This window comes from Anolis sagrei, chromosome 4 (assembly GCF_037176765.1).
Source record: "Anolis sagrei isolate rAnoSag1 chromosome 4, rAnoSag1.mat, whole genome shotgun sequence".
Lineage (NCBI taxonomy): Eukaryota > Metazoa > Chordata > Lepidosauria > Squamata > Dactyloidae > Anolis > Anolis sagrei.
Genome location: NC_090024.1, coordinates 41,125,861 through 41,153,585, shown reverse-complemented (window position 1 = coordinate 41,153,585; position 27,725 = coordinate 41,125,861). Strand labels below are relative to the sequence as shown.

Sequence of the window (27,725 nt, the reverse complement as noted above, 5' to 3'; positions counted from 1 at the left end):
TTCGTGGAAAAGTTTTGTTTAGAAAGGAGAGTGAAATATTTTAAATGCCTTTATGTTTACTATAGATTTCCGTTTATCTAATCGATCAGGATGCCAATAAATCGATTAAAGGTTTAGTGTTTTACAAACAACCGTTTGGGGCTTTTTGATTTTATGTTTTGACTGATTTTTACTAAAGCTAGTGCTTCCTCTAATCGTTTGCTTACACAAACTGCATTATTCCATCCTTTTTTATTATTTGCACTTGCAATTTAAAGTCCATCTAATGAGAGGAGAAAAAAATGGGAATGAAAAAGAACTAATCTGGTTAGAAGGCGAGGTGCCCCTAGTCCATGTATTTAGGCAAAGCCCTTTAAAATCTGGGTGAATTATATGCGATCATACCGTGATTGCGGAATATTAAATTAAACTTAGATAAATCCGCATTGAAGGAGGCAGCACCCAATCCTGAATTTATTTCCCATTTTCTTTAACAGCATCACTGCGCTCCTCTCTTTGCAATGACAATGTGCCAAATCTAGGCATTTTGAAAACATTTTCCATATGCTTTAACTGGGGACTGATAGACAAAGAAGAAAAGAAGATGGTTTTTCCCTCTTGAGGTATATATATATATATATTGTCTTTAACTTTTTTATCAAGCTTTTCTGAATGTCATCATTTTGAACAGAAATTTGAAAAGGCTTAGGAGCTTGCTTGTGGTTCCCCCTCCCGCATGTTCCCCTTCCTTTTCCATCCTCCCCCCATCAGGTCTCGAAGAATGGGGTTTCCTTTAATGTAGGACTGTAAGAATTATCATTTCTATACCTTGGCGGACAGCATTTTTAAGAGAAGCATTGATTGATTTACTTTTCACTTACTGCTTTTGTAATTAAATGTGGTTTAAATTATCCCTTCTTTTTCGGTAAGTCAGATCAGATGTTGCTTGCTGGAGGGTTTCTTTTAACGGGACTTTTAATTTATGTGTAGTTTTTTTTACGGACAACACAGAGGTGGTGCCTTTTATTTAGCTGTAAAATCTACACGTTTTCTTTTGAAAACTTGGCTCCTTGGGCGAAAATAACTTTTTTCCTAGGTATTTTATAATCACCGTTTGCCGCAGAGGTAGTTTCGCATATTGTCTTGACACAACAAAGATGCCTGTTTTATTGACATTGTGAACTGTTGGATTTAGGTATAAATTGACTTTCTTGTCTGTACGCAAAAGGGGGGGGGGGTTATTGGCCTTTTCGCCCCCTTTTGTAATTTTGGTCCCCTTTAGACGATGGGTGACAGTTTGTGTGTCGCTTCCCGGTTCTTCCCTGTCCCCTCGCTTCCCTTTTCAGAAGAGAAGGTAAAGCCTTTTCCCTGGGATCTCTCTCCCTCTCTCTCTCTATCTCTCTGCTGGAAGTGGGCTCTGGGGCTTTCTGGAGGGGCTTGTTGTGTTTGTGAGAAGGGTGGTGGGGAAGCGGTCCTTGGTCGGGATTTGCATAAGAGTCACTGAAGTGCCTGTGAAGTTGGGGGAATTGCTATTGTTTGGGGTGAGTCCTCCTGGCTGTTTTTGTTGATAAACACGAGGGCGGTTGCCGGGAGGGAAGGGAGGTTAAAGCCCTGTCAAAGCGCTGACCTCTAGAAGCCCAGAGGGCGCCCGGCTCCTTCACCCACCTCTCGCCGCGCGTGGCTCTGTGTTGGGGTGGAGATGTGTGTGTGTGTGTGTGTGTGTGTGTGTGTGTGTGTGTGTGTGTGTGTGTTTGTGGGTATCTATCTACGCACGCCTTTCCCTTTCAAGCCAAGACCAGGTCCAGGGAATTTAAAGCCCCCGACCTACCCAGGAAAGCAACCGAGGAAAAGCTGCTGTTGAAGGCTGTGGTGGTGGAAGAGGACACCAGCCAGCCAGGGGAGCTTGGCTTTCGGGGTGTGACTCTCTGGGAGCATCTTGAGCCACCCTCACTCCCAATATCTAGCTAGTCGGGAATCTTCTCTCTTCCTTAAGAGGCACGGGGCTATCGTGAGGGCCGGCCTGGTCGGATCTGGTTGCAAGCCAACCCTTGAACCCCCTTTCCCCCCATCCCTTGGGTCATGCTTTAACGGAATCACTCCACCGTGGAACCGAGCCGGGAATGGACAGTTCTTGAACGTATGCGTACGTTTAGAGAAGAAAACAAAAAAAGAGAGAGCTGTCATTTTCCCTAATCTGACTCAAGGCTTTACAGAGTTCGGGGGCGTTTGGAGAAAACAACCCTGACAATCCGTGCGGTTTTGCCATAGGATCCTCTTCCCCTCCTCCCCAGAAGGTCCCGAAGATTGCTCTCGGGTTTTTTTGGGTTTTTTTTTTTGAAAAGTGTGTTTTGAAACGAAGTTGCTGAGTTAAACAAAAATGTTAGTTAACGTACCCTGCCTTTGTCAAATAGCCCCCGGGAGAAAAAGAGACAACAAAAAGGCAGAGGGAGGAGGGGGTCTCGGGATCTGAAAGTGTCTGTGGCTCAGATAAAGGGGTCTCTAACACTGAGATCTTGTAATACCTCGTTTCAAACTGAGCTCATCTATAGACTTAAGGAACGCTTTCAAAAGCCACGGATCCTCTTTCCCTTGGGCTGGAGGGGGGGAGGGGGAGGCGGGCCATTTATTAGGGAATTATGTCGGGTTATTAAAAAGAGGGGAGGCTGTAATTATGTATATCCTCCTCCTGGCCCTGTGCGTCCTCGGCGCAGTTTGGGAGCAGGCAAGGCGACGTAGTGCAAAAGTCTCTCGCCTGCCTGCCTGCCTGCCTGCCTTGGCACGGTCTTTGTCTGACGGGCCAGAGCTGGTCCTGAAACCCTTGCTCAGGCCGGCCAGTAAGTTGTTTGAGCTCAGCGGCGTGCGGGGGGGAGCGGGGGGGGGCAATGGCATCGGAGACCGGACAGTCTGCTTTTCCTGCTCTGTGAAATGTAACGTCATTAACCCGGTTGCTCGCTGGCTCTTCGGAAGATGATACTTTTTTCTTTCCTCTTTTGGGGAAAGGATCTCCCCCCCCCCTCCCAAAGTATCTGGGTGGGTTACCCTGAGAAGTTTGTCTGAGAGGGGTGCCCAAGGGACCAGAGAAAAAGAAGCTGGGAGGTTAAGCAGAGGTCTTGGGGGCGATCAGCTGAGCAAGCAAGAGAAGGAGAGAGAGGCAGGCAGGGAGGGAGGGAGGGAGGGAGGGAGGGGGAAGCAGCTTGCAGCCCTGGCCGAGCTATCTGGGGGAACCCTTTTGAAACATTCAGCCAGCCAAGCGTCCAGCCTCCGGGTGCTCCTGGCTACTGCTTGCCTCTCCTGCCAAGGCCGGCCTCAGCTTTTATCCCCCCCTCCTCGCCCGCAACCTGCTGCTGCCTCTCGGAATTAACCTCCTTCGATTTTTTCCTACCTACGTAGCGATCCCCGGGTTTCTTCTAAACTGTTAGCATCCCAGAGTGTCTTTTCTTTCCCAATAGCTACTATTTTAGGAAAAGCTGGGGCTTGGGAACTGAAAAGATGAAAAGGAGGTGAAGGGTAGGGCGCCAGACAAAACTATAGGAAGAAATAAACAGTGAGGGAAGAAACCTGGAGAACTAGGCTCTCCTTTTTCCATTTCTGCTTGTGTCCCCTTTGTGTCTTTGAGTAGAAAGAAACACTTTTAGAAAACCCTACAATCCTAAAAGGGCGAGAGGAAAATTTGATTTAGATATACCTTTTGTGCTCAACCAACCCGTGGGAGTTTCTAATAATATTGCCTTTTGGGGGGAAAAAATCGAGATGTGTGTACATACATACACACACACCTTATATACACACGCATCTTTTTATTTATCATATATATATATATATATATATATATATATATATATGAAATAGAAAACAAGATTGTTGCAGTATCACCGCTCTCCCTTTTCAGCTTCGTAAATTGTGTGTGTATCTTCAGTTGAATTTGAACTGAAGGCACTGTGCTCAGGTGTCTGATGACTGGACCTAATTGCCTCCAGGGCCAGGAAGGGGACTGCCATCCTTAGGCTTGTCCTTGACTGGCCAGTGCATCCCTCTCCTCCCTCAAAGTCCAGGCACCTTTCTGAAAACGGGGTTAAAAGATTTCATGTTAGCCCTTGTTAGCACCTCTGGTTTCTCTAAAACAAAAATTCAGAATATCTCAGCGGCTTGATCTGCCACAAAACATGTCTAGGTACACCTTCTTTGTTTGTTTTTTTAAATTCTATTGATGAGAGGGTATAACTCTCAAGTGAGATCAAGGTATTGTCCAGAAGCCTTCTATTGCCCTATTCTTGGCGTTGAATCTTGATTTTCCCTGAATTTTGATGAATATGATGGTTTCCCACTGGGTTCCTGAGAAGTTTCACTACCTTTTGGTTACCCACAGAGGACTGGACTTGCCCCATGGGAGCACTTTTGCCCTCCCAGGTCTGAGAGACCTTCACCGTGACCTTAAAACATCTGCTTTTCTCACAGCTGCCTCCCTATCTCTGGCCTTTCCTGTCTTTTTTCCTGGCAAGCCCTTCATTCATCATCAGGTGGAGATTTCCCTCTTAGCATTAGCTTCAGGATTTGCCAAATGTTTCTCTAGATTGGATGGTTTAAGGCCCCTAAAAGATGCATATTTATACCTTGTTTTTATGGGGGGATTGCGTTAAACCTTTCTGTTGGTATTTAGTGCTTAAGGCCTAAGACAAGGTTTTGACGTGTATCCCAGGAATCAGGAACTTCAAAGGCACGTCAGCTGGAAGGTTATGGTTCACCTGCACGGGGTCTTTGGGATTGTAAATATCTTTTATATTTAAGCATTACTTACTGATCTTTTTAAGGCCTTCTCCTTTCTGTAATATTTGGGGGTGGGGAGAGGAGAGAGAGAGAGAGAGAGAGGCTGGTGTCCCTGTGGTGTGTTTGGATGCGCTTTGAATAGACATGATTTTTAATCTTCACTAGGGGGGTGTTTAAAAGTATCTCAATTCCTAGTTTTAGTTAATTATATTTTAATGAAAGTGTCACTCATATTCACATCACATCTGGAGTATTAGGTTAAGATAATTAGATTTTCAAATGAGAAGTGATTGCTTTCCATTGCTTCCAAAAGAAGATTTGGAGGAGATCCCTATTCATAATGGTTATCTACATATTATAGCCCAGACTTTTAATATCAAAGGGGATCTCTGATAAACTTATGGGAAAAAAATAAAGCTCTCTCCCTTTTCCTGCTTCCATGGGGGGTGGGGGGGGGGAGGCTGTTGTGCTGGGAATAGTTTTCGCTTTGCTGAATCTGTTTACTGTAACCATTACATGCTAAAATTCTGTTTGCGCTTGTAAACTTACTTTTGTGGAGTTGTTTGACCAGTTACACCAGGGAGATTAAACTGCTATGTGTGTATGCAATAATGCATATGCCTGTGTGTATACAGGAACTGTAGATAGTAGATATGTGTCTGTGTGTACATATATATCTATATCTGCACACACACACACATATAGTATTTATTTACTGAGGATGTATTTACACACCAGTAGTGCACATGAAGTGGCATATATATATATATATATGGCATATATATGTATATGTGTATATATATATATATATAAATAATATGCCACTTCATGTGCACTATGTGTGTGTAAATAAATCCTCAGTAAATAAATACTAGATATACCTCTGTGTGTGCATGTGAAATGCCACTTCATGTGCACTATGTGCGTGTAAATAAATCCTCAGTAAATAAATAATAGATATAGATATATGTGTGTGGAGATATATATATATAGTCACTTCATGTGCACTATGTGTAAATAAATCCTCAATAATATGTAAATGATTCTCTATGGCTATAAGAGCAGAGATTCTGGATCTCAGGCTCACTCCCTTTCCATACAGAGGCACATTCCACATTCATTATCCCAGGCATATTTTCCTCCTTTAAAAAAAGAAAAGGGGGGGGGGAGAGAAGAGAGAGAAAGAAAGAACTTCCCTGGTGGGAGGAATAATTAATTTGCACCCATATCTTTTCACATTCCTGAGCAGTTAAGAAGAGCAAATCTTCTTTCCTTCCTCTCTGCCTCTCTTCTCCCTCTCTCTCTCTCTCTCTCTCCCTCTCTAATTTCCCCCAGCCATCTATTTGTGTGTCTGTGTGTGTGTGTGTCTGTGTTACTAATGAAGTTTGCAGGCTTGTGTGTTTGTGTCCATGAGCTGCTGCTGCTGCCGCCGCTGCCGCTGCTTCCCTGCCGCCCGCGCTGCTTTGGGGCCGGGGCTGTGCCTCCCGCAGCCCCTCCGAGCCCCCGGCAGCCGCGGCAGTCAGTCCGGGCTGCGCGTCATTTGCAGTCTGGAGAATGTTGATCACCTCACTAATTACACCTCTCTCTTCTCTCTTTCTCTCTCTCTCCCTCCCCCCCCCCTCGCGCTCTCGCTCTCTCTCTCATTCCCAGAGTGCATATCGGGAATAGACACACAAAGACATGCGCACTCAACTTAATCAGCCATTTTTTTAAACAGGGCTAAAACGATAATAATTAGCAGAATAAAGACATATCGGATTTTCATTTCCTTTCCTCCTTTTCCCAACCCCTTCACAACCAAACAGCGAGACCGCGGTCGCCACATGCTTTCACAACTCCCGGACCCCAAAGGACCGCTCCGTGCCCCCCACTTCTGGCTCCATCGTTTTGATTCCCACCCAATAAAGTTGGAGGATTATTTTTTTATTATTATTATTTTTAATGAAGCGTCTGTCGTTTACTTGGATGTGATCAGCTGTTAAGTAAATAAGGCAAAACAAAAAAGCAGAGGCGAAGATCCAGTAAGAACTGCGAGGGGAAATGGAAAGTAAGTTTTTTCTTTAACTTTTATTGAGTAGTTTGTGTTAAATTTAGGTCGAGTATCGATTATCTTTCCAGGCTGATCTTGCACAATCTTTGATATTTCGCTCTCGCTCTCCCTCTCTGCCTGCCTCTTTCTCTCTCTCTCTCTCCTGCTCTCTCTCTCTCTCTCTCTCCCTCTCTCTCTCACACACATACATACACAGACACACATTCCCATTCCTAGATCCTCTCTATCTCTCCCTTTCTCGCCCCTTTTTCGACATCTTTCCCCATTTTTAGGTACCGCTTTAGGGGAGGAGGGGTGCTTTCTCTCTCTTACTCTCTTCTACATTTCGGGAGGGGCAAGTGGAGGGGATCGGGCTTTTTTTTTTCTCCTTCCCCCCCAAGGTTTTAACTTTCGGATTTTTAAACGTTTTGCAGATTTTTTGGGGGGGGGGTGCTTTCTCTCTGTCTCTCTCTCTCTGTCTCTGGGAAATGGGCTTATTTGGAACCAGGGCACGGCTGTCAAAAAGTCTTTCCTTTCCCGTTCTCTTCCTCTTCCTCTCCCTCACTCTCTCTCTCTCTCTCTTAACCCCCCCCCCTCCAAATCAGCCCTTTAACCTCGGATTCCAGAGCGTGGTGCCTCTGGGGAAAGTTTGGGGTGCCTCCGGGGGTCAGAGGCTCGGCTTTGGCGTTGAAGGGTGCGAGTGCCGGGTGGGGGAACGGAGGGGCCCCCCAGCCTCTCCCCCACTGTGGTGTGTGGATCTGTGTGCGCGGCTTTGGATGCGGCGGGGTGCTGCTGGGTTTGGCAGCAGCCGGGGGAGGGCGAGGAGGGCCGAGAAAGGAGCCAGGGACCCGCAGCCCGTCCGTTCGAGGAGCGGGAGCTCGCCCCGAAGGCGCTCCCTCGCCCGCATCTCGCCGGGGCCGGGGAGGCTTCCTCCATCGCTTCCCTTTGTGAAAGGGCTGCGGGCTGGCTCTCTCTCGCTCCCCACTTCCTTCCTTCCCTCCCTCCTTCCTCTCGGCCTCTCCTTCCTGCCTTCCTTCCTTCCTTCCTCCCTTCCTTCCTCCCTCCCTGCTTCGGGCTTCGGCGTTTTTTCGACTCGGGACTCTTGCCAAGGTTCCCTTCCCTCGCCTCGCGTTTGGTTCAACCGTGTGAGATAGAGCTATGGGGCGCGGGGAAAACCAAGCCCTCGCGTTGGCTCCGCTTCTCGGCAGCGGCATCCCTCCTCTCGGCGCCCTTCGCAACCTCACAATCACCAGTAAACGCGGGGAAGGGACCCTTTTGCCCCCTCCAATGCCACTGCCACCTCCAAGCTGCTGCCCCTTTCATCCCTTGCCCGTCCCTCACCTCCGCCGCCCCCAGCACAGGCGTATATGTATTTCTTTTGTTACCTGCCAGCCGGAGGGGGAGGGGGGGTCTCGGTCTCCCCGGCTGCTCGGGGAACTGGGCCCAGCCGAGGGAAGAGGCTCAGCAAGCCGGGTTCAGCCTCCGCGCCGTCCCGAGGAGGCTTTTTCGCTCCCATTCAGTCACACACACCCTCCTCCTCCTCCTCCTCCTCCTCCTCTTCCTCTTCGCCTCCTCCTCCTCCTCCTCTTCTTCTTCCACCTTCGGTACCAAGGCTTACATCGCAAACACAACACCCCCTTCCCGCCCTCCCCGCCACCACACCAAAAAAAAAAGAAAAAAGAAAAAAAAGGCGCCTCTCAACCCAAAGACAACTTGCCAGGCTGAAGATGGTGGATTTACATTGAGCCAGACTCCGCCAGGGTCACCCAGGAAGTCTGACTATCCCTCTATCTGACAGTTGCATTTCCTCTCCTCCATTCTGATCGCCTCTTTTTTTCTCCATATTATTATTAACCCTGTTCCATTTTTAATCAAGGATCAGGTAGCTGGCAAAGGAGAGAGAGAGGGAGAGAGAGAGAGAAAGGCAGACAAAGAAAAAAAAAGAGAGAGAGGGTTGATGATGTTGAAGGTGGATAAATATCTTTCATATTTATATTTGGAAAGGTGATTTCCCCTTTGGAAGGATTTCCAGTGGCTCGATCCTTAGGAGCGGAGGTTGAAGAGCAGACTAGTTTATTCTCTCTTTGAGAGTTTGGTGGATGTCTCAGTGGATGGATGGAAGGAAGAGGTAGTGAGCAGCAGCCTTGGAAACCCTGCCTGTTGTTGGTTAAATTGAGGCAGAGACTTGGCTGCGATTGGGACACCACTGTGACATGGGCATCGATCGCTTCCATTGAGAGCAATGCAAAAACACAGCCTGGGTATGTAACACTCTCAGTGCCATCAACCCTTGTTTTACTTTCTATTTCCTGACTAAGCTAGGCTAGCCAAAAGGGACTTTGCTTTTAAAAGTAGGGATGGGGAAGAAGGACTGAAGGGACAATGGAAGATGCTTGAAAGAAACTGGGTGGGTTGGAGGTGAAAAGAAAAACAAAATTTTAAATATGATTGTTTCATTTCCTATTCTACTTGGTATTTCTAAGGAGTTTTCTTCTCTGTTGTGGGAAACTTAAGACAAGAAAAATATAACGATAGCAACTGTAATCATGTTTTGGTTTTGGTTTTTTAAAAAACAATAACAATCTTTCCAAATAATATCTGTGTATAGATAAAGTAGATGTATCTCAGACCCTGAAGAGGAATATCAGGCACTTTCAAGCAGCTGGAAGGCACACCAAAATGAAAGATGTTTAGCCAGCTGTTTTAACCTCCTGCACCTGGCTTGAGTGCTGGGGCTCACTCGGATTATTCAGTGAGCTGGGCTGAATATTCATATTCTAGGATCTACACACTGGCTGTAGCATCCTATAGGCATTGCCTAGGGCTTGGAAGGCTTTCTGCAACATAAACATGTATTCAGTTGTTTTTCTTCTTATGGAAGCGAACTTATAGGGTCAATGAAATAGAAAGAATTAGTCATAAATCTTGAAAAGTGAAATCTAGTCAAAGAACAAAGAAAGGTCAAGTAAAACATTTGTAGAAATCATAACACTAGTCATAATGGGACCTGCTTAGTAGATTTAACAGTGATATTAACTTGTTTTCTAAAATGCAAAGTGATGTGCATCCCTTCTGTTTCATAATAGATATGAGATTGGGTTTTTATAGCAAAAAAAAAAAATACTGCATTGTTCACTATGTAAAGAAAGGCTGAGAGAATCAGTTTAATATGAGAGAATTTACTGCTTCCATTCTTACCATGAGCCTAAATTTACACAATGAAATTTGATTATCTCTAATAACAGTCTTAGCTCCTGTACTGGATGGATGAGAATTGAGGTGGTTTTGTTGATTGCAAAGGTTTAATGTTGCATTTCAGAATCTGATGTGGTTTAGCCTTCCTTCCATTAACTGGAAAACCCCTGAGGTTTTACAATTATTTCTTAAAGATAATACATTTAAGATTGCATTGGTAGGCTGGAGAAAAGTCATATAGGCAAGAAGGGAAGCCCTTAATAACTCTTGAGATTCAGACATGTTCAGCAGTTAGATTGGCTCTGACTTCACCAAGGGTCGACAATGTGTCATTTCCATGAAGCCAAATTGCCCTCTGCCTATATGATATTAATGTGCAAATCAATATTTCAGGGATTAAATTTCCCTTCTTCATTTTTTATGGTTTCTACCTCAATAAGTCTCAAGTCTATTAGAAGAGGCTGGATGATTTAAAATCTTTCACTGCCGAATGGCTTGTTGTAATCTTGTTTCACATACCATTTTTGGATTTTTGCTCTAAAAGGCGAAGGGCATTGTAGAGATGTTGATAGGGTAGGGGCAAGCACAATTCTATAAGGACTTTCCATTTAGAAATAAAAAGATATTGCTGGTAAACATTTATATGTTATATACATTGTACTGCTTTAAAATACTGTTAATGATGTGTTGATATATTTTGAAATCAGTTGAGGCTCTTTCCTTATTAGTGATGTATTAGCATTCTTATGTTTTTAAAAGATACAGCAGCATGCTTGGATTATTTTGGAGTGAGTATTCTTTAGATCTTCTTTGAAGAATATCTAAAAGACTATTTCAGGTTAATTTACATAAATGATATAAAAACTCTGCCACTGCATCTGAGTAATGTTAGTTGCATTTTATTAATGAAGCAAAGGGACCTTTTGCTTCAATTTTCATCCTTTAACGTTCTTATGTATTGGTAGCAGTTTATTAAGAGTAGTCATTTGAATATTCATGATCTGTTAAAAATGGAAAGAGATCAAGGAGAAAACCATACGTTGCAGAAAATTTAGGTCATACACAAGGTTGCAAGTTTATCACATTTTGGGAAGGCCCCATTCTCTGTCATTTGGTGGTGTTTTATAGGCTTAGACCATCTGGACTAAGTTCCGTTCAGCTGCATGGATTTTGTATGTAACAGAACATTTTTTCCCATTCACTGTGAAATGTTCCTTCTTAAAAACATACACCAGACTCGCATAATTTAGTCTGCTAAAAGAAATGCATATGGAATAAGAACAAAAGGCTCTTTAATCTCTTTGTTTTTCTTCAAGATTCTTGTCTGTTTGGTTATGAAGAGTCATGTTTATTGAGCGGATGATTCTGAGGTGTGACATTAAAATAATATATGATTTTTGGGGTCTGTGCTGATTCTGGTGTCTCCTTGCCTGTCAAAACATAGTTAATCTATTCTTATTTACAATTAATCTCAATAAAATTAATCTTAACTGTGCATTAGTCAGTGGCTTAAAATATCTAATTATATTCAATTAACTGCTGTCATAGTAATTAACACTGCTTAATTGCTTCAGCATATATTTATGTAAAGCTCATTAGTTCCTGGCTGCTCTTTTTCTCCTCCCCTCATTCTCTTTTTATTGCTGTCACAGCACTGACATCAAATCCAGGTTTCCTTTTGGAGGGTGAGGAGGAGAACAATTTTAAACTTTTAAGATGTAGCTGTGATAATTAATGAATCTGTAACATTGTCTTCAGCCTAATCTCGAGCATTTTCCTATGCTTGTTTTTTAAAAAGTAATGCTACCGGGACTTTATAGAATCTCCTGTTGTAACATTTCTGAAAATATTTCTAGCTTTGTTGATCGAAATATGAGAAGTCAGGTTAAGCTTTGCATTTATAAATGAAGAGCTTTTCCTGCATCTGCCTTGGGCTGTACCCACAAGGCAGAGCTTCCCTATTCCCAAATAATTCAAAGGGTTAAATACTTGGCCAGGGTTCAAATTGCAAAGTGCCTAGGGAGATTGCATGTGAATATGTACAGGTTTCATGTAATTAGTGCTTAATTATATTAACATATGCAAATTGTCAACTTAGGAGCTTGTTGAGCTGGCAAAGATCAGCCTGGCACAATTGCTGTATTGTTCTGAGACAAGAATGGATTTGAAGTTGGATTGTGGAAACACATAACTAGCTATCTAATTTAACTCATACCATGGTGAAATTTCATTAGTCTCCATGGAGACTGGTTTAATTGTGCTGACTAATGTTCTAGGCTGCAGAATGTCATAAAAAGAAAGCGTTGTTTGCCTAATCCACCTTACAATGACACTTGTTTGTACATGTTTCCTTTGTGTGACAATTTGCATATGCAAATAAATAGTTTCCCATCCCCCATTTGTCATGCCTGTTCATTACCCATGAAGAGGACATTGTTACTAGGCTGTTACTGAGTCTCCCAAGACAGGATAGTGTCAACCAGTCCAGCCACATTCTTTCATAATTTGTTTCTGATTAATAGACCAGAGTGAGGCTCATTCTATTCAGGCCTCTGCAAAGGGAAGGTCAGTTCTGTCACTGAAAGGAGTTTCCGCAGCAACTGAAGCCCCCCTTCCCTCTCTCCTTTTCTTCTTTGGCTTAACAGAATCATATTTAGAATAATGTATTCTTGCTCTAAGGAAAATGTCCTCTAATAATCTCTCGTTTCCTAACGCAAAAGATAGAAAAACAAAAGAGATTCTGGTTTTGGAATATTAATCCTGTTTTTGACAGAAAGGTAAACTGATATAATTGCTTTTCAGTCGAAGAAATGGGGGTTTATACAAGTGTGAAAGCATCGGAAAGGATTAGCATTTTTTTGCATAATGAAAAGCTCTGCTGAATAGGGCACTGAATGGTTGACTGAATGACTAAGATGAAAGGAAGACGAAAATGCAAGCTTCTCTTTCTTTAAGCCTCTGCTCAGCTCTCCCTAAAGTTATGTTTGTCCAAGACTTGAGAAAACAAGCAGAAGCTCAGATTTCCGCAACTTTATAAGATGCCTTGAATTTCCATCATCATGCTGATGAATATGTATGATAATGGTGCAACTAGAAGATGATAGACACAGGTTCGTATGTGATAGAAACATAACAGGCTAATCAAATATTGACTATTGGGTATCAATTCTCAGTGCTTTGCTGGTGGGGAGGGGCAAAGGTGAAATATTATATTTGTAAAATTGGTAGAATGTTTACACCAAGAGGCATAAGAAGCTAAAATTATTGAGCCTTTTCTTTTTGGTACAAGTTTAGCTGTTTTAAATCATAGTGTTTTTTCTGCTTTAAAATTAAAATAGATATTGACTGTGTATTCTGTGTGATGTTATAGTAACAATTACTAGGATCCAAAACTGCATGAATTTGGTCAGTTATAAATATAATTTAGGAAGTTAGAATTAATGGGTTTTATTCCTGGTGTGTGTTAGCGTTTCATTGTTTGATACGTTTACAGTAAGGTCATAAGTCATGTTAGTGACAACCCAGTCCCTACTCCTATTGAAGTAAGTGATAATATATATATTGACTTAAATGGGACCAGGAGGAGGCCTAAAGCTATGACTGTAATTGGTTAGCTGTTGACAATGTGATCTGTGCTTCTAATTATCTGCTTTCAACTACTGGGACAGTTAAAATACACTTACAGTGCACTCCTATACATGCTTACTCAAAAGTAAGTGTTTGTAAATAAAATGGTACTTAGTTTCATGTAAATGTTAAATAATAGTAATATAAGAGTGTATAACTTTAGTGTATGTGATTGCAGTCTAAATGTTTATACACTTTAGAAAATAATTATGTATACAAATAAGGTGCAATTTGAAGAAATATGTATATGTCGGTATGTTAAGTAGTGCCTTTTTTACTTTTCTCAAGTCATTGTATTTGTATTTAGAAAATCATTGCAAAAACACTTTTCTTCACAAACATTGTACTTGTATACAACGTTAGGATTTTTTGTGGATTAACAAATATTAGAAAGAAAGAAATCTTTGCAAGTTGTAGAATATTGACAGATTGGTATGGGATTGTAATCAAATGAGGTCTAGTAAGTCATTAAGTATTCATTTTGGAAGCTAATGTCAGATTTTTTTTAAAACTTTGCAAATGTTTATTGATAATGTTTGTATATCTTTAACGTATCTTGTAAAATGACAACAAACCTACGTATAGACTGCACATTCAGATAAGAAGTTACATACTAAGAACTCTGGAGAAGAAAAAGTAGCTAATTTAAAAATAGAGTATATTGTAAAGTAAGCAACAGGTGTTCTAACTAGGAGTTTTACCACTGTTTAAAAGCTGAATAGTATATGGGTAAATGGTAACTTAACTTATGCACTTTCTGCATTCTTATTGAACAGTCAGAAATCTGATTGCTCATACATTAAGACCGAAGCTGAAGTCCTGTATACGTGTAGGAATACATTCATTGAACACAGGTGAGACTTGCTTTTGAAAACTTGTGGAAAGACATGGCGGAAATACAAACAAACTCTTGTTTAACACACATGCATAAATGTAGGTAGGACTGCAATGTGAACATCTAAGAGATGAAGTTTCAGCTACCAGAATACTATTATTATTAAGTATTATTATTATGAAAATCCTACTGAATTTGGCATTCTCTGTGTAATTATGCTTGAGTTTGTAGTTATAATAATGTAACAGATTGGGAGAAGAAAAAAAATGATCAAGTTGAGGAGTTTAAAGAGATTTGTGTGTTGTAGTCTGTACAGAAGAAAACTGATTTCTGTTACGTATTTAAGAAGTTTAGGATATATCTTTTAATATGGATACGTAGCAGACACATCCCGTAATTTTGATATTTTGGGGTATCATATGTCCTTTTTTGTTATTCTTGCTTTACTACATTTGGAGTCATAAAGGTTTGGAATGCTAGAATCTGTATAGGTGAAGATAAAAATTGAAATAAATAATAGGAACAAATATTTGTCTTTAAGTAAAACACATTTAGCACAAAATGTCATATTTAAATGGTCATATCCTTTTTAGTATGATTCAAAAATTATCTGTTAAAATCTAATTGTTTCTCTTAGTTTTGAAAATGTTTAAAGTAACTGTTGGAAAGTTACTTTCTGATAGATGTATAATATTTATTGTCATGTTGAACTGATTGGACTGTATCAATTCTCATGAAGATCAGGTCATTAGGGTAAAAATAGTTGTAGTCTTAAACATGTGATAAAATCTTTAAGAGACAACTCTCTTATCTGGACAGGAAGAAAGAGTAAAAACTAATATTCACTGTGATTTTTTTAAAAAAACTTGTGCATTAAAAATAGGTGAACGTGTAGCAGGGATATTATTAAGGAGGGAAGCCATTGTGTTGTGGGGTTTTTTGTTGTTGTTGTTGTTGTTTTTTGGCTTATTTGTAGTCCCCAGTGTGATAAAAAGTTTCTGTTTTGGTTCGTGCTTACATCAATAAAAGTTTGGAATATCTCATATTGTTATGTGATGGCTTTAGAAGTAACATCTAAATATATCATGATGTAAATCTGCATATGTGTCCACATGATTAACATAATTGAGATTTTTAAAATCCTAAACTTAAGTTTGATGATTATACATAATAGGCAGAAAATGTTATGAGCTTTACAGTTGAAGCAGAAGAAGAAGGGACAAAAACAATAAACACAGAGAAACTGTATCTTACCAGTTATCACTAATATCATATGGATTGTTAAAATAAAATAAAATGTATACAGTTAACAATATATATCATATTTATATACCATAATCTCTCATACTTTCATATTCTTTTACTCAAATCCCTGGTGATTTTGCCTCAGAGATATGGTCTTTGATGCACTAGGGTGCACTTCAGGTTTGACCACTAGAGACATCATCTCTTTTAAATAACTTGCTTCTTAATAAACAGTAACGCATATACAGTCCCAACTCTTATGTCAAATATTAGACAGTTTCAACAACCGCACAAAGATCTTTATACTGATTGGGCAGTAAAGCTGTGTAATGTGCACTTGTCCTCTGTCTCTTCTGCCACTAGGCTGCATGCATCATGTCCTGCTTCAGTGGAGTGCAGGTTAAAAACTATAATTCCCTTGACTTCCTGTACTGTCCCAGGAGAAATCAACATACAGACAAATCCATCCAAATACAGTCATACAGAATTAGGAGTGGAGGATGGTTATTCTGGTTAGAGTTAGCTACTATACTACCCAGATAATTCTTTGGAAATCTAATTTTAAATTAATAACCTGAATGTTTCAAGTTCTGCATGATTTGTAATTGATGATAATGGGCATATTTGATCTAATATTGAGGTTCAGGCTTGGTTTTATTATTTGTGCAATGTATTAAATTAGTGCATACATTGTGTGCTCTCCCACTGGCCACAAGGATGTTAAAAATATAATAAATATGTGTTTTAAAACATTTTTAAATGCTGATAATTGAGGCACAATCATACTTTCCTTCATGGTCTAAATTGAAACAAACATGAATATCCTTAATTCATGTCTACTAATATCATTAGAAATTGAGTAAAAACTAAGGTCTGGTTCACCACCTGTAACATCAATTAACCCATACTGTTGTAATCCTAGTTACAAATATTATCTATTGTATCAGTTTATAATATTTAAGTATATTTTATATAGTAATAACATTAATAATTATGCAGATGAACATATTAACATTAATTTTAAAAAACTCAAGTTATTTCTAAAGCAGTAAATACAAATGTTAAAGGTAGTTTACTTCAAGCCTGAATCAGAAAATCAGTTTTGTGAGTTTGGAAAATTGGTAACTCTTAAAGATTGTAAAATTCAGGTCTAGCTTGACAAGTCTTGCCAATTTAGATCTGAACCTTCCTCACAAAACAAGTATTCTAATCCAAGCTATCAAATCACCTGCCATCAATCGTTTGTTGCGATCTGTGATACTAGTGAAATACATAGATTACTTCTAGTGGCTTCAACAAGACTTCATAGTTAACTTGCAACCCTACTAGAATCACCAACTTTTATAATAGCTATTGGCCAGCATTTTCTTGTGAGAAACACAGGCATGCAGAAATCAATCAGGTGTCCCCCTTGCCCAGGGCATAGTGCTACAGTGTTGAGGAAAATAATCATTTATTTAATTTTTGCATGTCTGATTGTTGCAAAAGGCACAAGACCAAAACCAATAAAAAGTTAGCAGTTCTAAACCCTCAAAGGCACAGTCTTCTGTGTACTGTCTAATTTGAGGTCAAGATACAAAGCCTAGACTAACAAAGAAAATCAAAATTTTCTAGAGCCGTTATGCTTTTAAATCTAGATGAAAGTGCAGAGCAGTTATCACTATCTTTGACCTTTTATATCTTCTGTTACAGCTGTATTTATAAAACAGTCACATACTATTAATTTTTCCCTCATTCCATAGCAAGTTATGGAACAGATTTAGCATTTCCATTGTCTCAGTATTGAATGCCCCTGTGGAAGGCATACAGTACAGAAAAAGGGCTAAATCCGACAATGTGTCATGATGGAATTGTCCCCTTCAATCCTCCATGTTGTCTGGGAATTAGCTCCAGATGATTCCCAAGTCCTTTACAGCCAGCTGTGGGCAGGGATGCTGCAATATAGAGAGATTCTATAAATTCTGAGGGGCAGGAATGCTACAATATAGAGAGATTCTACAAATTCTGCCACGTAGATTCTGCCATTCACCAGTACAAGTCCACCATTACTGCATATTCTAAATGTTGTCATAGAGTCAGAGAATTCTCCCATTTTCTAATAAGATGTAGTTAACATAGGCCTAAATGAAATTGTTAGCCCAAGCTACTTTAGATTCATTCTATTAATAGGAACTTGTTAATCAACAATTAGGTAAATTTTATTGATTTAGTTTATCATCTTTAATTTGCACTAACTATTGAATTTAGTCATATAATAGATTATTACCTATCTTCTTTCACAATTTGTGCCAACTCTGCACTGTTGTTATTCAATATAGAGCACTCTCAGGAGATGATTTAGTGTTTAAATACAGGGGATAGACACATTTGGGAAGAAATCTCATTTGCAGTAATCATACTCACATTTCAGGAACTGATTTTAAATAAGCAGTTTTAAGGTTTGATATGTTTTTAATTTTAATGTATATGTTTATTTTACTATGTATGTTCGTATGGCATCAAATTGCTGCCTATATATGTAAGCTGCCTTGAGTCCCCTACGGGGTGAGAAAGGCGGGTTATAAATATAGTAAATAAAAAGATAAAATAAAAACTCTGAGAATATCAGTATTCTTTATAATGCAATTGACCCAAATGATGTTATGGTTTATTAATTATATGGGATATGGTGCATAGTATTTTTATAATAGTAGTTTCTTATGTGTGTGGGAGGGATATAGGATTATCTTTGCTTATATGGACTTAATATTTCAAATAGAGCAATCCTGTTTCTAGGAGGATGACACAAAAGTTGTTGAAGAGGTGAAGACTTGAGGGGAAAAAATGGGGCAAATTTCCCCTTGTTTCAAATGAAACAGTGCAGATTAGGAACTATTAAGATTTGCCAGGTCTTGTGGGTCCTGGAAGACTGTTTAAGTGCTCACTGTCAACAGGAAAATCATGAGCGGCACTTAAAGTGGCTCACCTCTGATTTATTCATAAACCTCACATGAGCACTTGGCTTTGTTCTTGCTCTGGTAAGGAGAACTGATTCCAATAAGAACAGGAATAAAGAGCTTCTTGCATGGTCCAGAAGTGAATAGCACTTTACCTCAAAGCATGACCTCCATTCCCAAGTCTGTTGTGTTACAGTTGACTCTGCCTCTGTGTTTATTCTCTGAAGAATTGTTAGGAAAAGTTAAAACAAATAATATATCTTACAAAGCTTCTAGACTCAATGATGACTGTGTGGCTGAAACTTGGGTTCTTCTGCCTTTGTGAAAAGCGTGCCCTGATCATATCAAACACAGTGATTTTCTTTCAAAATAGTTTAATTTTAATGCTATGATTGGAAATTAGATAGATGAATTGATTTCACTGACACTGAAATGAAAAATCTTATTTGAAGAAAGGCAGGTTCAAGTTAATGAATACTGCAAACAGATATTTTGTGTGATTCTAAGAGACAGAAAGTGCTTTCCTAATTTATTAGGCATATTTGATTGTTTCAGTTTATTTATATTTCTCAATAAGAAGATACACAATCTGCCATTAGGGAAGAGACCTTTACAAAACTTCGAAATGGCATGTTTGCACTAGGGCAGAGGTTGAGTACAGTAATGTTCAGATTCTGCTTGAATCTGCCCTTTTCTTCTTTTATTTGTGTTTACCTAAGGTTTAGATGTTTTAAAATTGGCTTGCATTTTCACAATAAATTAATCAAAAGAAGAATCATACTGGAAGATAGTGATGAGACTTAATGATATGTCTTTAGATAAGGCAGTACTTGTGTGCAATCTGATCACAGCTATCAGCTCATTTGTCATGGCTGAAGTGAAAATGTCAGGACCAATGAGTGTATGAGTGCTGAAGGGGGCGAAAGGGCTGTTGGAGACACTTTTGTGCTGGGAGTGGGCCATAGCTTAAATGCAGCTCTAGGGAAATACTTGGATTAGCTAACTTTGTGCACAAATCCCTAGCATAACAGAATTAGTTGGGAAAATGAAGTTTGTTCTGTATGTGTGCAAGGGGAGGGGTGCCTGTCAGGTTGCTCTAGATTGTAACCTAATAACTATAAAGTGGTAAAGTACTATATTAACTAAATTTAAAGATAAAATGTATACATGTTGGAGTAAAAAAATGGCATTCAACATTACAGTCTGTTTTTGTGCAGTTTAGCTACTTGTTATCTTTGATGTCATACTGTCATAATGAAATGCATATCATATTTGTCATTTTGAGAAATTTCATTATACTAAATTTTTAGCATTCAGTTGGGAGTTAGTTTTATTCTTTCAACAGTGGGAGGCGATGTAACAAAGAACCATCAGTGGGACACAACATTTTTGCTTCCTATGGATGTGTCTTCTCCTACCCTGAATTCTTAATTTGTAGTATCTAAGGATTTTCATATTGTAGCTTATTTTCTTTGTGTCAGAAACCAATTTGTGTATGGGTCTAGTGAAGTCTGGATTTCTTTCCAGTGCAGATAAAAGACCTTAAGGCTTTTTTTGTTTCAAAGATGCAACAGAGATTATTCCAGGTATCTACTGGAATGTCATAATAAATGCAGAGAAAGGAAGTCTACAAGTCACTTGCATTTCCTTTTTTGCTACTAATTTGTGCATCAGCTTTTAATAATCATATTCATTTTGTTTTTATCAGAGGATTATCTATAGTTGCAGAATCTCCTTAATGTGTGATGGTTAATAGCATAGAAATACTGATAGGGAAGAAAAAACTGCTGCAAACATAAAGCATCTGCAGTGTTTTTTCTCATATAGTTATTCTGTTAAACATGTCTGTTCTGATTGCTTAGCCTTTCCACTTACTAAATATGTTCTGAGAGCTGAGTTAAAATAAATTCAGTTTAAACATCCCTGAATGTATTGTCTTACATTGGCCTTCAAATATGTCATACTTACTAAATTGTTTAGGATAGTTTATTTTCTTCTCTGAATTGCTCAATGCAATGTTTCTCAAATTCAGGTCCTCGATGTTGGACTGTGATTTCTGGAATCCCTAGTTGGCATGACCAGTGATCAGTGATTCTGGGAGTTTTAGTTCAATGGTCTCGCCTATAATTCAAGAAGGATATTGACAAACTGGAATGTATCTAGAGGAAGGCAGCCAGCATGGAAATTATACCCTATGAGGAGTAACTTAGGGAGCTGCATGTGTTTAGCAGATTAAGAGGTGACATGATAGCTATGTGTATATATCTGAAACATTGTGGAAAGAAGCCCAGTTCTTTTGTGCTGCTCCAGAAACTAGGGATGCATTCTACACAGTTAAATTAATGCAATTTGACACCACTTTAATTGCTGTGGCTCAATGCTATGGAATCATGGAAATTGTAGTTTTATAAGGTCTCCAGCCTTCTCTGGTGTGTGCTTGTGCCTCACCAACTTTAACTCCCAGGAGTCTATAGCGCTGAGTCATGGCAGTGCTATAGCACTGAGTTTGGCAGTTAGTGGTGTCAAAGCTGATTCATTTGACAGCATGTAGCCAGCCCAGGACATGGAGAAAAGGAAAAGAGATTCCGTCTAAAGATTAGGAAAAACCTTCTGATACTGAGAACTGTTCAACAGTAGAATATGCTGCCTTGGAGTATGGAAGGGTCGCCTTCTCTGGAGGCCTTTTCCTGAGAATATGGCTTAATTGCCATCTCCCAGGGTGCGTTCATTGTAAATTCATGCATGGTAGGGCATTAGACTGGACTGCTGTTGTTAGGTATCATTGGTCTAGAACTGAAAGTGTGTCCAATTTACTCAGTCAAACAAAAAGTTTTTGATTCTTTACAATAGCCCTTCATCCTAACAACTGTCTGAACTTATAAAACTCAGGTCTCATCTACACTATATGGCTAATACTTTAGACTGGCCTCAGAGGCAGACACACACACTTGTCCTATATCTGTGGCTGCAGCAGGTTGGAGTCCAGATGTTGGACTGAGTTTGCATCGGCCCCACTGGACTAGCACCTTCTTCACCACTCCCAGATGGGTGCAGAACTCCATGAGAGCTTTTAGGCATTGTGGGTACTCTTGCTTGACATTAGCAGAGGTGTCTCTGCACAATCAGGAAGAAGCAGCAGCAGAAAGACATGGGCCCGAGCTATCCCTTTCCCCCCACTGCTGATGAAGTAGCTTAAATAAGGGAATGGTCAGTGTGGACAACAAGCTGGTCTGTATTGAACCCGATTCTGCTGTCCACACTGTCAAAGCCATGAGGTTGTTCTGGACCATCATGCAAACTCCGTAGAGCCCCCCCCCCCTTTTCTTAACATGAGGCTAAACTGGGTTAACCTTCTTTACCCCATGATATCCATCACAGGTGGTTGAATGTGGTCGGGGCAGCCAAGCTCTAACACATGGTAAGTATGGGTTATTAGGCCTGTATAAATGGAACCAAAGTTATCTTTTTGCTAAATTACAGTAGGTGGCTTTGTCTGTGAGACAGAAATAGGTAAAGTATTTTTTGTATCTAGAAAACATTTCTACCAAAAGGGATTTCTAACTATTAATTCCAGTGCAAGACTCCTTGAACTCTTTGATAAAAACTGAAGAACCACCACACTGGATCTAGATATATGTTTAATCCAGCATTCTTTCCCCATAGTGACTAACCTGATAGCTATAGGAAATCCTCAGGCAGTGCAATGTATGCGTCTTGTGTATATTCCCCACCAGATGGTATTGGTAGCTATTGTTATCCTTAACAAATATGTAAAATTTATAGCCACCTTAGTTAGTTCTATCTTATAATAGCAAATATTACAGTTCTGTGGGTTATGTGTTGTATGAGAGGTTCCTTTCTCATCCCTGAATCTTCCACTCTTCATCTTTACTATATCACTCTGGATTCTAATATGGGAGAAGTAGACCAATGTTTACCTATTCACTTTCACCATAATGCATAATTTTATGTAGCTCTATCATTACTATTTTAAAGCCTCAAAGGCTCACACTTCATTCCTTTTTCTCATTGGGAAGTTGCACCAGTCATTACTATTTTTGGTGACTGCTTTCTGCATCTTTTCAAGCTATGTGATGTCATGTAGTATGTCTAGTGTGGTCATACCCCAGAATTGTATAAGGGCATTACAGTATTAGGAATTTTATTTTTTATTCCTTTCCTAATAATATGAAACTGACCATTGTCACAGCAGCCATGCAGTATGCATATTGAATGATACATCGTAACACAAAGAATATTTTCCAGATCAGTAACCACTTTCATATTCTCTAAACATATATATGAAATTGGATGGGTTTTTCCAGTGTGAATCACTTTTCACAAATTTAATTGAGTTGCATATTCATTGTAATGCCGTATTCAAATTTGGAGTGGTCCTTTCACCCTTCACTGGTGTAACTCCTGAAATAATTTGATTTCATTGTTGAGTCCTACTCCAGATCATTTATGAACAGTTTAAGAAGCACTGGTTTCAAAATATATCATTGAAGCTTCTAGTGTTTACATAACTCAATTTTAAGTATTGCCATTTATTCTTGCTCTTTGCTTCCTGTTCTTTAATCCATAAAATAATCTCTCCTCTTATTCTGTGATTGCTATATATCAATCTTTGTTGAGGATCCTATCAAAAGCCTTTGAAAGTACAAATGAACAGTGTCTGCTTCTCTCATACTGATATACTTGTAGATTCTCTGGAAAACAACTAAACATTTAGCGAAGTAGTAGTACCTTTGCAGAAGCCAAACTGATTCTCCTTCAGTTCTCTTCTGTTGCTTGATGATTTTATTTTTAATTATGTTTTCCACTGCTTAGTCACATTTGGTGTTTGAGATCATTACTAAAATGTCAATTGTCTTGTAAATACTGTACTTTTGCTAACAGAGATCTCCCTGCCATTAAGCAAGCAGAAGTTATTACCTTGGGTTATAGATGGATTTGGGGTGCTATTACAATTGCACATTAAGATAAATAAAAGATTAATAGACTTCCAGGGAATAACCCTTTGGAAAAGTTTTCTATTTATTTTAATGAAGTTTGCGCACAACTTTCTAGTGGGTGGTGTTCTGTGTTAATTACTATTTCTCTTAATGTCCTATAATACTTTGGTTTGTGTCCTACATTGTTTGTAGCAGGAATAACAGTTAATGATAAAATATTTTTTCTTGACTAAAAGTTCAAAGAATATGCCTTGTAGGTCTGAGAACATGGAGAATTAAAGCATAAACTAATGATACACATTTGAAGACAAATGGGCATCCAGACATCTTTAAATATAATTCAGCTAGATCCAAAGCAATCTGGATAAAATTCTACACATTGCAGGAGGATTTTCTTATCTCTTACTTCAGCACTTCCTTGCACTAGCTGAAAAAGCTTTTTGGAGGAGCATGCAACACTCCTGTATAGTATTGGGTAGAGCAGTGTTTCTCAACCTGGGGATCGGGACCCCTGTGGGGGTCGCGAGGGGGTGTCAGAGGGGTCGCCAAAGACCATCAGAAAACATAGTATTTTCTGTTGGTCATGGGGGTTCTGTGTGGAAAGTTTGGTCCAATTCTATCGTTGGTGGGGTTCAGAATGCTATTTCATTGTGGGTGAACTATAAATCCCAACAACTACAACTCCCAAATGGCAAAGTCTATTTTCTCCAAACTCTACCAATGTTCACATTTGGGCATATTGAGTATTTGTGCCAAGTTTAATCCAGATCCATCATTTCTTGAGACCACAGTGTTCTCTCGATGTAGGTGAATTACAACTCCAAAAACTCAAGGACAATGTCCGCCAGACCTTCCCAGTATTTTCTCTTGGTCATGGGAATTCTGTGTGTGAAGTTTGATTCAATTCCATCATTTTTGGAATTCAGAATGCTCTGATTGTAGGTGAACTATAAATCCCAGCAACTCCAGCATTACCAAATGACAAAATCAATCATCCCCAAACCCACCAGTATTCTGTTTGGTTGTGCATTTAAGTAATCAGATCTAATTTGCCAAATAGTCACTGTTGAATGTTTTTATATTGTGAAATGCTATTTTAAATTGCAAATTGCTTGGAGCACCTTGGTGGAGAGCGACTAATTAAGAAGTAAAGTGAAGTGAAGTATTCAGATTTGGGCATATCGGGTATTTGTGCCAAATTTGGTCCAGTGACTGAAAATACATCTTGCATAGCAGATATTTACATTACGATTCATAACAGTAGCAAAATGACAGTAATGAAGTAGCGATGAATATAGCGTTATGGTTGGGGGTCACCACAACATGAGGACCTGTACTAAGGGGTACCCAATACTATACAGGAGTGTTGCATGCTCCTCCAAAAAGCTTTTTCAGCTAGTGCAAGGAAGTGCTGAAGTAAGAGATAAGAAAATCCTCCTGCAATGTGTAGAATTTTATCCAGATTGCTTTGGATCTAGCTGAATTATATTTAAAGATGTCTGGATGCCCATTCAGAAGGTTGAGAAACACTGGGGTAGAGTGTAGGTTATTGTGATAGTCAGAGAGAACTGGCAAAGAACTGAGTGTTACCTTCTGTGAACAGGTATGCTGTTTGCACATGTTAAGGTGGTTGTTGTTCTGTGCCTTCATGTTTCCAATTAATGGCAACCCTAAGGTGGTCCTATCATGCGGTTTACTTGGCAACATTTATTCATATTTGTCTTTGCCTTCCTCTGAGGTGAGAGAGTGTGACTTGTCCAATGTCATCCATTGCTAAGTAGGGATTTGAACTAAGATACCTCTGATTCAAACCTCTGTCGCTTGGTGTACATTTCTTTGGTTTTGTATCTAGTAGAAGCACGTCATTTTAGTAGACCTAAGAATTGAGTTTCCTATTTGTATCATCTGTGAGATAAGGTAACAGGTGGAACTAGATGTGCCATATATGAATCTGTAATAATAGAAAACAGTACTCTGTTTAGACTTTCTTCAGTATTGAGACAAAGTCCTACCTTCTTATTTACTTACTTTCCTTGTGATAACAGTGATACATGTGAAGTTTTTCTATGGTCATATTGAGGTGAAAAAGATTCCTTCTCAAGATGCATTGCTTTCTCCATGATGGCCATGATGGTCGCAGGTCTGGCTTTGCTTGTTCTCTGCTCCCGTGACAAAGAAACCAGGGCGAATAATTTGTTGTTGTTGTTGTTGTTCATTCGTTCAGTCACTTCTGAGTCTTCATGACCTCATGTACCAGTCCACGCCAGAGCTCTCTGTCGGCCATCACCCCCCCCCCCCCCAGCTCCTTCAAAGTCAAGTCAGTCAATAATATCTGGACAGAACTAACGTGTGCATGTGGACTTCTTGTACAGCTCCAGGATAGTGAAACCCAGTGCATGTGTGCCTCAGGGAGATTTTGTTTTTTTACAGTGGATTAATTATTTTTAGTAATGAAAGTCCATCTGTAACTTCTAGTGTCAATTATAAATATTATGAATTCCAAGCTTATCCCAGATAAGCAAGATTGGAGCCATAGTTGGCAGATTCACTTTTTCACAAGAAAATGTACAACTGCATATTCCGCTTCCTTCCATAGTACCTAAAACACTTCAACCAGTCCAAAAAGAGAGGGAATTCCTGTCACCCGGGATGTGTGATTAGGAAATTGAGGATACAGAAAGAATGAATGGACATAGTGAGAGAACAACATTAAGAAAGGGAAAAAAAGGGTGAAAGAATGGGGGAAGAAAGAAGCACAGGAAAAAATGAAATATATATGGATACATGGTTATCAAGGGGTTTCTAACTCAGGTTTCTAAAGCCTGGTACTGCCCATTTTGAATAAAGTTGCCATTCTTGGTCTTGAAACCAAGACATTGGCTTTTTATATGAATTGATAGCCATCAGCAAAGTAATTTCTTTCATCGAATTATCACAAATCTTTGTTTCAAATACTCTTTACATTTCTTCCCTTTTATGAAAAGTGAACTGTTCCTTTTTGGCTAACATGCGCATATTATTGAATTCTACTGATTAACAATGTTAGTGTAAATTATCCTATACTGGTTTCCTGCTCTTTGAGGGTGCATAGTCCAAGGGATCTCGTTAGGTTCTTTCTCCATCAGACATTGGGCTGTTTTAAATGTATAATTATTGTTGCATGTTATTTGATAGCTGTACTAATTGCTGCCAACCATTGTCTGTTTGCACTTAATGGTGAAATCTGATCAACATCCTGCTTTGGTTGATGTTTGGTGGTAAACTTTAATTAACTCTTATTACATTGAAGAAGAGCTCAGATTTAGTGCTAACTAATCATTTACCTTCATTATGTCCTGACAGCTCCACTTGTTTCTGGTCTTAATAGATATACCTTAGTCATTAAATAAACCTTCATGTCTTCATGCCTTGAAGTTGTGCCACCTTGATATTTTGTTACTTAAATAGTAAGGATGATTGGCTAAAGAAGGATTTGAACTAGTGGTGTGTGCAGGGAAGAGGGGCCAGGAAGTGTAGACAACTGTCTAAAATGGCCTTTTTCATACCACATAATTTTCTTTGAATGGTAGTTATGGATTTAAGATAACATTACTTTTTCAACATGATTTCCATATACATGCATTTTTTGAATCAGTACAATTAAGCTTGTCTCCTGTTGGGTTTCTTGTAATTATTTTTATTGAAATACTTTTTCTGTAATGATATTGAAGTTAAGTAATCAGGTTACTGGCAGATCATGTAAAATTCAACTCAAAATTGCTGGCTGCTTGATTTTAATTTGTCTGACATCAAGTTTGTTTGAAAAGGGATAATATGTAGTTAAACCAAGGGGCTTATAATTATGGCTGACATTTGTTTGTTTATAATGAAAACTAATTAAAGTTCATACATTTTAAAGCACAAAAGTTAATTACTGAATTGCTCACTTCACTTATGCAAAGCAGTTAAATTAACTTGCACTAAAAATGACAAGAGGCTCTGCATAATAAAAACAAATGTTCCAGCTGATCTTTCACTGTCCAAAAAAATTATCACCAGATTATTTTAGAACAACAAATTCCTTATTAATGGCTAGGCTGCATTTAAAACTCTTTTTATTGACAGTCCACATGCTTAATATGACTCACTATTGGATGTTTCAGTCTAATGCACAATTT

The 27,725-nt window shown here is 39.3% G+C and overlaps 1 protein-coding gene across 7 annotated transcripts in view; it reads left to right on the top strand.

Moving 5' to 3' along the window:
* The first annotated feature begins 454 nt into the window (after positions 1-454).
* The window catches only part of ZFHX4 (zinc finger homeobox 4), a 196,298-nt gene continuing 169,027 nt past the window's right edge, over positions 455-27,725 (top strand). For 3 of the 7 annotated variants that reach the window (XM_060775509.2, XM_060775510.2, XM_060775505.2), the window contains exon 1: positions 6,337-6,790. The gene's annotated coding sequence lies outside the window, so the exon portion shown is untranslated. Of the gene's footprint in view, positions 603-2,789; positions 2,814-6,336; positions 6,791-8,760; positions 9,034-12,801; positions 13,078-27,725 lie in introns of those variants that run through there. The other 4 variants (XM_060775507.2, XM_060775508.2, XM_060775506.2 and 1 more) reach the window with 4 other exon arrangements.